The sequence below is a fragment of the Marmota flaviventris genome, chromosome 8 (assembly GCF_047511675.1).
Source record: "Marmota flaviventris isolate mMarFla1 chromosome 8, mMarFla1.hap1, whole genome shotgun sequence".
NCBI classification, from domain to species: Eukaryota; Metazoa; Chordata; class Mammalia; order Rodentia; family Sciuridae; genus Marmota; species Marmota flaviventris.
In genome coordinates, this window is record NC_092505.1 from 91962978 (window position 1) to 91975037 (window position 12060).

Sequence of the window (12060 nt, forward strand, 5' to 3'; positions counted from 1 at the left end):
ATTGTGGGTTGTTCAAAACATTACAAATTTCTTGACATATCATATTCCACACTTTGATTCAAGTGGGTTATGAACTCCCACCTTCACCCCATACACAGATTGCAGAATCACATCAGTTACACATCCATTGATTTACAAATTGCCATACTAGTGTCTGTTGTGCTCCGCTGCCTTTCCCATCCTCCCCCCTCCCCCCTCCCCACCTCTCCCCTCCCCTCCCCTCCTCTCTCTCTACCTCCTCCACTGTATAACCCTGAGGGTCTCCTTCCATTACCATGCAATTTCCCTTCTCTCTCCCTTTCCCTCCCACCTCTCATCCCTGTTAAATGTTAATCTTCTTCTCCTGCTCTTCGTCCCTACACTGTTCTTAGTTACTCTCCTTATATCAAAGAAGACGTTTGGCATTTGTTTTTTAGGGATTGGCTAGCTTCACTTAGCATAATCTGCTCTAGAGATATAAATGTATATACACAATAAGATACTGAAGATCTGATAAGATTTTTTCAATCTTTTTCTTTGTGTATTTCTGTTTGAAGAGTTTCTCTGGCTATATCTTTAGTTGACTAGATGTCAATATCTATTCTACTGTAAATGCCATCCAGTGAATTTAATTTCTGATATTCTATTTTTCCTTTCTAGAAGTTCAATTTCTGTTGTTTTTCCATTTACATTTTCTCCTTATTTGGTTCATGTGTGTCTTTTCATCACTGAGCATATTCATAAAAGCAACTTTAAAGCCTTTATCTGTGAATCCCCTAAATCCAGGAGATTCCTCCTAATTATGAGTTCAATTTCTGCTTCTTTGTTTGATTTGATGTGGAACATTTTGACTCTATAATTTAGACATTTTTGAGTAGAGAACTTACTTGAATTCCTTTAAAGTTATTGGAATTTGCTTTGGTAGATTATTATTATGGATCAGTCTGATTATTATGAGAATTGTTTTGTGTTTCTAGGGCAGGCCTAAAGTAACATTTACTCTAGGACTAGTTTAACTTTAGTAAGATGTTTAACTGTTGGAGCTCTCCTTAATGCCTTAAAAATACACAGATTTCTCTACTTTTAGTGGGAATGTGAATGATTCCCAGGCTCTGAGCTCCAAAATTTGTTCAGGTTATTTACCTCTAGTAATTGTGTCTCCCACTCCAATAATGGAGTTTCATTCTTTGAAATGATTAGCATTCAGTTAAGGCCTGCAAAGAACTTGTAGAACTCTTTTCTCCCAAATCAACTCCACAAATACTGGTGGCTCATTCTCCTCAAAGTTAAATCACTACCTGTTCAACTCAAGCAATATTTGGGCCCTTTCTTCCTGCATCACATTATGGAAATTACCTTCAGTTAGAAATTTAGGGAGGTCATAAGTCTTACCTTATTTGCTTCACTTTATTCAGGAATCATAGTACTTAACTTCCTGCTTCCCAATGTCTGAAAACTTTATTTTTAGATACTTTACCCCTTTGTATCTTGTCATTGCAGAAGGCATGTAAATAGTATTTGTTCTTCATGGCCAGAGCAAAAAAAAAAAAAAAAAAAAAATGCTACAACTGTTTTTAGTGCAATCTTGTAACTAGATCCAAAAGTATTGAATAAAAGTTATATCATTTGAATTTTACTCTCTGGAAATTTTCTAAGAAACATTCTTATCTTCTAATCAGAAGAATGCACAAACAAACTTATATAACAATAATAATCAGTGTTTGTAACATAAAAACAAGCAATTAACTGTTCAATACAGGCATACCTTGGAGATTTTTCAAATTTGGTTCAAGACCACTGCAATGAAGTGAGCATCACTATAAAGTGACGAAAAGCTGACTAATGCAGTCACGGAGACAGCTCCCCTTCTTAAACCTTATGTACCAACATTCACCAGCTTCACACCTTTCTTCTGGAGCTTCCTAACTTCTCCCAGCCTTCACAGATTTGAAGAGATTTAGAACCTTTCTAGGGATTAATCTTAGGGTTATGTTGTGGTTGATTTAATTTTCTATCCAGACCACTAAATCTTTCTTCTTAACAGCAATAGTTCTGTCTTGCTTTGTCATTAATGTGTTCATTGGACTAGCATTATTAATTTCCTTCAATAACTTTTCCTTAGCATTCACAAGATGGTTAAGTATTTGGCATACCAGACCTAGATTTTAGCCTAGTTTTGATGTCCCTTCCTCACTAGCTTAATCATTTCTAGCTTTTGATGTAAGGAGAGAGATATGTAACTCTTTCTGTTGCTTGAACATTTAGATGTTATTGTAAGTTATTAATTAGCCTGAAATCAATATTTTTGTCTCTTAAGGAATAGGAAGGCCTATGGCAAGGGCGAAAGAAGTGGAAATAGCTAGGTTAAGCAGTCAGGACACACACAACACTTAGTAAATTTGGTACCTTATATGAGTATGATTTATGATGCCCCGAATTTTAATAGAAACATCAAATATCACTGATCACAGGTCACCATAAAAAGATATGATACTAATTAAAAAGTTTAAAATACACTGTGAGAATTAGCAACCTGTGAAACAGAAATGAAATGAGCACATGCCATTGGAAAAGTGGCACAAATCCTCTTGCTTGGTTAAGGATTCCCACAAACCTTCAATTTGTAAAACATACAATATCTGCAATGCATAATAACAATATGTAATAAAACAAAGCATGTTTATAATGGAGATTATTTACATAAGTTATTATACAATTATGTAATGGAATAATCTGCTATTGTTAACTTAAGACAATTCATTGATTTGAATGCACAACACATTGTAGTTTTTGTGTTTGTCAATATATAAGATGTATCCTAAAAAATGTCTAATCATTATCTCTACAATTTAAGAATATTGGTGACTGTATAATTTTTCCTTGCATCCTTGATTTCTGTTTAACACATTATATCTTACTTTCATTTATTTATATTTTGAGAAAAAAAATCAGCCTTATTGATGATTCTTGACTGTTCTTTATAGGAAATTATGAAACAAATAGACAAAGGGGTCCTTAACTACACTTTCCAAAAAATATCAAGGACATTCACACAATTTGTTTATAATTTATGTTTCCCAAGTTTTTAAATGGAATCTGAGCTTGTTATTGTTGGTAAACTAATTTAAAGAAAAATATTTATGTGTACAGTTAAATATTTGATAATTCAGTTGATAAGAAAACAAAGCTTTATAAACTTTAAAAAGAATTGAATAAAAAGAGGCTTAAGAGGAAAAACTGTGGTATAATTAAAAACCATTAAAATGTAGATGCTGTAATTCATGCAGGCCTGTAAAAAAAGGATAAAACCCACTCACCAGATATTCACAGCATTTAAAAAAAATAAAGCCATACTATCACAAAGATAATACAGTGCCTTGACTACTATTTGATTTGGTGGATTTTAGTTATAAAAGGGAAAGAGAAGGAGAAATATGCTTGATCTGTGGAAGAAAGAAGAAAAATGCCACTGCAGAGCACTTGCAGAATAATAATAAAAAAAACCACTTCATTCTCTATAAAATAAATAAATAAAAATTATCTTCCTATAATACAGCTAAGAACTGATAATTTTAAAAACACAGACATAAAAAAGTAGAATTTATAAAACAAATGATTCCATTCTCAGTTGTAGCCAGTATTAATTTTTAAATATATGTCTTGAAGAGAAATTGAGGGAAGGGGAATGGTACAGGTACATAAGAATATAATACTGGTGTAGAGGTATAGATAGAGTCATAAGTGTAGGCATGAATAGGAATGTAAATAAGTACAGAACATTTTGAAACCATGCTTTTTTTTTGTTTGTCAAAATTATACTGTATCATTCTATTGATAACTGTTTGATGGACTGCAGAGAAATATGGATTGAGCTCCTGGCCATTACATACTCCCAGTGTATTATTGAGAAAATTAATTCACTTCTCTGTATCTCATTTTTTTTTCTTGTTTAACACAGATAGCATCTGAGCCTCTGTGTATAATTGAGGTGATGATTTGATATAATAATAATGCAGAACCAAATCATAATAGGATTTCTGAACTTAGATTATTTTAATGATTATTAGTGATTATTGGTTTTGTTTTATTGCAATTACAAAGTTTACAAGCTACATGACTCTCGATTTTTGATCATTTTCCTAATCATAGTAATGTTCCTTAACTACAAATCTAAAGGGGTAGAACATTTTGTCTTATGTAATATAGTATATCCTTTGCAGGTAATACATTGATTAGAATTACATACATGCAGCTTCAGCTTTGAATTAAACTCAGAGAGAATTAAGGCTAGGCTTGTAACATGAAATCTCAGGAGCTATGTACATGACCATATCTGTCCATACAAACAGGTATGAAAAGGCTGGGGATGTAGCTCAGTGGTAAAGCACTTGCCTAATAGGCAGGAGACACTGGGCTTAATGAAAAGATAAAATAAAATTAAAAAAAAAAAAAAAAAAGAGCAGAAACCGAAGAACAACTTCTCAGAGTAATGAAGTTAATTTGAAAGGAAAAAAAAAAACAACAACAACAACAGTAAATTAGAAGAGAGATCAGTTTGGGTTTTTAGTGGTTTTTTCATTAATGCATCTTTCCGAAATTCCAGCTATCATACAAAGACTTACATTTATTTATCAGGCTACATAGACACTTTGTACCTCAGTGAATATAGTAAGACCTCTTTGATGCTAAATTAATTAAAATCATAAGAAAAAGTTTTCAAGAAACTGTTGTGCTATTCTCAAAGCTCTTAGTTTCAAGAATTATATTGATCGATCAAAGAATAAACAGAACATTTGGTGAAGGAATTGATGATCAGTTTTCTTTCTATACAGTCTCTGCTGTGCTGTGAGAATAGTACATATTTTCAGTGAAAAATTGGGAGAATGATAATTTTGAGTCCCAAGACTGGGGAGAAAGAGTTCAGTGGGACCACATGAAAATCTGCAGAATGTAACATGTATTTGCTGATATTAAAAGGTAAAAAGGACTGTACAGCCGTGGGGCATTCCAGATAAAACTAATTTACAGAAATTTTGGAAGACTATATTTTTAAATTTTAGGTCAGATATAATAGGTGGTATAAAGATAGAAGTGATTTGTTACAACTAGACATCAAATTTAGTTTACATAAATTACTCAGATTTATGTTTATTTCCTATGAGATTAAAAACAAAAGCCAAAAATACATATTCTGAAGTAATATGGCAAGAATATTAGAGAGAACATTAACCTTTCTTTTCCTGTAATTAGGAGAAGCAGGAGCCTGTGAGAATGGAACTGTTCTTATATCTACTAGAAGAGCACACTTTTGGTAAAAGATGATAGTAAAGTACCTCCATTTTCCAAAATGGTATGTATAACATCTGTTGATTAATGCATTCCTATGTATTAAAAAATGGCAGGAAAAAAAATTTCAAGATATTGAAATAATATAGGTGGCTATATGTGGGTTCAGTGGACTTGTACAAATTTGCCCTCCAGGAATACTGCAGCCTTATGTTCCAGCAAAGAATATAAAGCATTTGCTTAACAAGAATTTGAGTTGACAAAAAATCCTTCAAATGGAACATTTTAATTAGGATTTCACAATGAGGAAAACTACAAGAAATTTTTTATGAGGAAAAGAAGCTGCATTTTCTCTGTCTTTACAAATGCAAAAAAAAAAAAAAATGGGAAAATCCAGAAACTTGGGAGGAAGAGCAAACCTGGTTTTAAATTATATCCATTTGATGACAGTAAATACTTCCAAAAGCCCAATATGTCTATATATAAATTAATCTTCTGCATACTTTTAATATCTTTATCAGATATTACTTTTGTATAGTATACCCAAATACTATAATCAAGTGGAAAGATGAGGACTGAAGAATTCTGAGGGCTGCTTTTTGTCTTTTTTCTTTGTTTGGAGTTTGGGCTTCTATTTATTTGTGAAAAGGTACCTTCAAATAGACCAAGAAAAAAATGTGTACTTTTAAGAGAGGGGACATAAAAACTGATTGCTAGTAGAAAGCAAAACAAAATAAGACAGTTCACAGTGTTCATTCTCCAACAATTTCTGGCTACCAATTCTCTCCCCAACCCTTAACATTCCTGCAATGGTACTCTGGGTTGGGCACCTATCTAAGAACAAATCACCCTTTTTCACCTCCCAGTCAATGCACATATATATCTCCCTGTAGAGCGGTGCCTACACATACCACAGATAAATATATCCACACACACATGAAATACTACATATCCTTCAAGACACAACTCAACTCATAGATCATCCCCTGGAGCTGGTTCCCTCTGGTATTCTTCTTTTCTCCAGACTTCAGTGTCTGTATCAAGCTGTGCTCCTCACACAGTTATACAGCTCACTTGTGGGGACAGAGGTTACAAATGTGTATGCATGGGTTGGGTCAGATCTGTTAAATTTCACATTTGGCTCAGAAGGTGTTGTTTACTTTTTAAATTAGCTGGATGTTTTTATATTATATGACTTCCTATAAAATTGCAGATTTCCAGCTCTATGGGGGAAGAAAAAAATAATCTGGGATTTTCATATGCACAATTGCCTATCATGAAAGGGCTCTCATACACTAGTCAAAATTTGTTGGGTTCACCTCTGTTCCTTGTCTCCCCTTCTGGATTTGTCTTTTCTCACTCACATTCTGTGTGCATTGTATGTTTATCACAGATAAATGCTTCTCTGTACCTCACGAATTTTTATTATTCCACCCTATGTATTACTTGACTTTGAATACCTCTAGGTTGTGGGAACCTGAACATCACAGACAGTTTAAACATACATGTCATTTACTACCACCATTATCTTTATTATTGTAGCAATTTTAACCACAACTTCTTCATTTTCTCAATTCAAACTCATCTTCAATGCTTCTAAAATACCTATTTATCCTTAGCAATCCTCTCCTTGGCTGTTCTTCTGTTTAATGTGTTAAACATGTAATGACCAAAAGAGAGACTGTCAAAGTAAAGCTGTTGATAATTCTCAATCTGGATAATTAATCCATAAACAAATAAATTAGCCTAAACCATGTCTCATGTTCTTATCTTCCTTCCAGATAATTGGCTCCCTGCCCAGGATTGAACACAGAAGGCCCACAGGAGCACCAGAAGTTCTACCATAAGCTTCTGTAGTCAGCTGACAACCATAGGGTCCTCTGGGAAGTCAGAACTCTGTGTAATTGCCTGAAATTCCTTCAGGCCTAGCTAGGCTTGATTTCATTGACTAGTGGTTCATTTGCTCAATCTGTCTGATAGCTCACCAGGGGAAAACAGGCTTTTCATCACTTGTAAAATAAGAAACATCACATTTTTAAAAATTATAATCAAACTGTCTTCAGTTTCTGTGAAAAGCACATAACAGAGCATGTGTTTCTGCTCACACACACACACACACACACACACACACACATACACCAAATAGAAGATATTACTGGATCAGCTACTATATGCCCAGTCCTTTTTTTAAAATTGTCAATGTACTTTTATTTGATTTGTGTGTGCTGTTGAGACTCAAACCTAGCCTCACACATGCTAGGCAAGTGCTCTACCACTGAGCCACAACCCCAGCCCTATGCCCAGTCTTAAGTGAGGTGATTTTTTTTCATTAAACCACTCAAAACTCATGTCAGATATTATCATTCATATTTTTATAGATGAGCAAACTGAATTTTAATATATTATACATATTTCAATATATATTTTGCTTAATATATTAATTAATATATTAATTTTAATATATTAAGTGAAATATATTGCCTGATAGAATCAATGACTGAAATTATGGGATGCAAATTCTGGATGTAGGCCTGATGTCTAAAATGTATTGATTTTACTAAGCCAATTAGTGCCTTCTCCTGAATGTTCAAGTCTGCTCATTCACAGAAATTACAGGGGAGTATGGCCTTAGCTAAAACAAAAGGGTCATGAGTCCATAATTGATGAAAAATCTGAAAAGCATAATCATACTAAGAAGTACCTGAGGCACTTTACTTGGGAAGAAACACAGACAAAATAAAAATTGCTATTGCTAAATATTTGGGTAAGCATGAATTCAGTTGTTTGGAGGTGTACAATTCTTGCAGTTTGTAAGAGGCTTTCTATGAAAAAATAACTTCATATTACAACTGCAAAATTACAAATGTTCTGAAAGTAAATTTATGAAAAATAAATGTCACTTTGTTTTTGTTTTTTTTTTTTTGGTACGGGGGATTGAACTCAGTGGCACTTGACCACTGAGCCACATCCCCACCCCCAGCCCTATTTTGTATTTTATTTAGAGACAGGGTTTCACCGAGTTGCTTAGTGCCTCACCATTAATGAGGCTGGCTTTGAACTCGGTATCCTCCTGCCTCAGCCTCCTGAGCCACTGGGATTACAGGCATGCACCACCACACCTGGATAAATGTCACATTTTAAAGAGCCTCATACATAAAAACAATACATACAAATAATATCATAGTTTTTAAAAAATAAATTAACTGCCTAACATACTTTTGTACCATTTTTCCTTTACATTTCTGGCTATACATTCTTTAATTGCCCTTTTAATCAGATGCCTGCTATGGTGGCTGCCCTCCTGGCTCAGCTTTAGAAGAATTTACTAATAAGGACAAACGTCAAATAATATAATAGGCTGCATTAAAAAGTTGTGGACTCTCATTATTGAAGTATTTGAACCGAAAAGCTCTATAATATCTAGTAAAGATGTGACTGGTATGAGAAGTTAAACTTGGAGTGTGTGTGCATGACTCATATCTCTCTGTCAACGTGATGTCTAGTTTTGCTACATTAATTCCTTTTACTCTTTGTTAATAAGAATTTTTGATGAAAAAAGAAATGTAATATTAAAAATAAATGCCTAAGAGAAAAAACATAAGATAGAAAAACAAACTTTAAGAAAACAAAAGCAGGTGGGAATGGAGTGGCTCAGTTTGAAGCATAGGGTAGAAGATCAAGTCTGCCCAAGACCCTCTCTTTCCCATTCACCTGGTAGTGACTCTTACAAATTGCAAAGGGAATTTAGGGTCCTGCAAAACTCAGTTCTATATCCTATAGACCAAGGGCTTGCTTTTGAGTTTGTACTATCAGTGTGAATTTTTATATCTAAAACGTTTTCATAGTAATCCATAAAGAAAAGAAACTTCTGTGAAAGATCCCCCCAGGGCTTCTAAAAGTGGGATATGCAAATTCCAGGGTGTAAAGAGTGTCACATGAAGAGGAAGGCATACCAGAAGATATAGAACAAAGGTGGCACAGCTTCCTGTTATATCTGTATTATATGATGTGAAGTATATACAGTGTTATTTTTATATTAAATTAATATAACAATAAATACAATGCAATACAAAACACCTAAAGATAAAATATGATTTTAAAATTCCCAGCTAAACATAAGAGTTGATAATAAGGGCTCAGATCCCGTACAGAGGGAGGTGTTCTACTCATCTCTGCAATTTTGAGGGAGAAAGCTCTGTATGAAGTTAATAGTTACAGAAAGTACTTGGAAGCTGAAAATACAGCTCCTAATCCTTGCACTGGGAATGCCAGACCATTTTAAAGTTGGAGGAAATGGCACCTGTCCCACCCCCCTACTTGGCTGCAAAGATGAAAATCAATCCAAGGGATTTTTATTAAACAACTTCAGAGTTCTTGGCATTTCAAAGGACACTATGGGGTAAAGATGTTTAACAGAGAGCACAGTCTACATCCTTTAAGAGTCTGCAACCTAATACTGACAACAGAGACAAATCAACCACTAATCTGAAATGGTTATCAGATGAAGGAAGCCCAAGGGGTTGCATTTTGAAGAGCAGAATGCAATCATGAATTTTATGTGGAATAAAGTTACTAAAGAAGTATGTGGAGCTGTTTTTATTATTGATAGTGAACATGTAGCTTTCCACAACTGCAAACAAACAAGTTGTCTGATAATTCTGTTTTTATAAGATAAAAACAGAATTATCAGACAACTTGTTTTTATAAGATAAAATATGTTTTATAAGAGCTAGAAAACGATTGAAACTGGTCATGGACAATGGGGATAAATGGGTAAACTGAGAGTTTATAAGAAGCTAAAAGCTACACTTACAAAATTAAAGCCCTCAATGCATTACTTTGCAGAGTGATAAAAATATTTTTAATTTTCCCTAGTAAAGTATTCCTTTTTAGTTTTTATTATGCATCACTCTTAGTTTTTGTTTTAATGTGTTTTTGATAAGAATCACATTATCATATTTTCATGTGAAACATTTGCAGGGATATTTTGCCAATTACCCTATAACAAAATAAACAATTTAGTAATTCAAAGAAATTGCAAATATGGATGATTTTGTTATTTTATTTGATTCCTACGGATTATCTAGTCACTCGATTTATTTTCTGTTCTTCTGGATATGCATTTGCCATATTCAAACAGTTTTATCACTTCCACCAAAAGAAATAAAAAGGAGATAATGTCAAATTTTCTCACTTTAAGTTTCTGTCTCTGGTAAAATACCTAGTACCTAAAAACATAGAATAAAATAATACCACCACATTTACCATTATCTATAATGGTTTTCTCCTCAAGTATGAGGAATTTTAGGATATTCCAATGTATGATTTGCTGTAAACTCAGATAATATTTGAGGCTTGTGGTATAGGCATTCCCACACCCTGCTGATCACTGAGCAGGATTTTATAATCCCTAGTGCTGGCTTGCAACAATAAATACTATAAAGCATAAGCAAAAACTGTCAGGACTGTGGGGGCAAAATCAAGAAGGATTTAGTAAATAGTAGTTAGGAACAAGAGTTTGGGACATACCTGGATTAGAATTCAAAATCTGCTGTTTGATTTACCCTGAGGATGACCTTGGTAAATAAATCTAAGTAACAATGTCCTCACTGTTAACCCCTAGCTCAGATTATTAAAGGAAAAACTAAGATAAAAAATATATATGCATATGTACTCAGAGAATATAGATTCTTTCTCTCTACATATATTGATTCCAGAGCTCGCAAGACATCATGAATCATAAAATTCCCTGAGAGTGCATTACCAACTTATTCTCTCCTATAGGGAAAGAAAAAAAAGAAGACAGGAAGGAGAAAAAATGGATGGAGAAGGGAGGAGAGGGGGAAAGAAGGTATATCTCCATATATCAGTGAGGTGTATTTATGCTATGCATATAGATCTGAAGGCATATAAATCTCAATCAATGGGCATGCTTTTTACCAATAAATGGAATGAGTAACAGGCTTAGTGTTGTTATTGTTGTTTAAAAATAATTTAAGGTTTTAAACATCAGTTATTTGCTGAATACTGAATTGTGTTCTGCTCAAAATTCATAAGTGCTAACCCTAAGTCCTTCAGAATCTGTCTGTATATGGAGATAGGGTTTTTATAAATAAGCAAATAAGTTAAAATCAGTTTATTAAGATGAACCCTTATCCAATATGACTGGTATTCTTAAAAGTATAAATTTTGGCACAGAAATGTACAGAAGGAAAATAAAGTGAAGATACAGGGAGAAGATGACTATCTACAAGTCAAGGAGACAGGTTTGGAACAGATCCTTCCCTCACAGTTTTCAGAAGGAACCAACTTTTCCAACACTCTAATCTCAAACTTCCAGCTCCATAACTGTGAAAAAACATATCACTATAATTTTATCTGTGACATTTTGTTATGGTAGCTCTCACAAACTAATAATTCATCTAAACTATATCCTTGTTAAATGCTTGCCAGTTACATATACAGAGTTGCACCCAAGGATATTCTAAGACTAGCACCAGGACTCTTAAAATAGTTTACTTCCCCACCAGCACATTAGCTAAAAATATTTAGCTTTGTATTTTTTTATTAATGACAAGGAATACTAAGTATACCCATTAAGTGATAGAAATACATGGTATAAAATATCATAGAGCATGCCTGACATTGTTTTCTTCTGAATAATTATTGAAGCAGGATTACCAGTCACTCACCTAAGACATCAAACTTTCTATGTACTCATAGGTCTGCTATATGGAATAATTGTATGTAAAACAATTACATTTTAGAAAATATCCATCAAAATAATTTTATTTT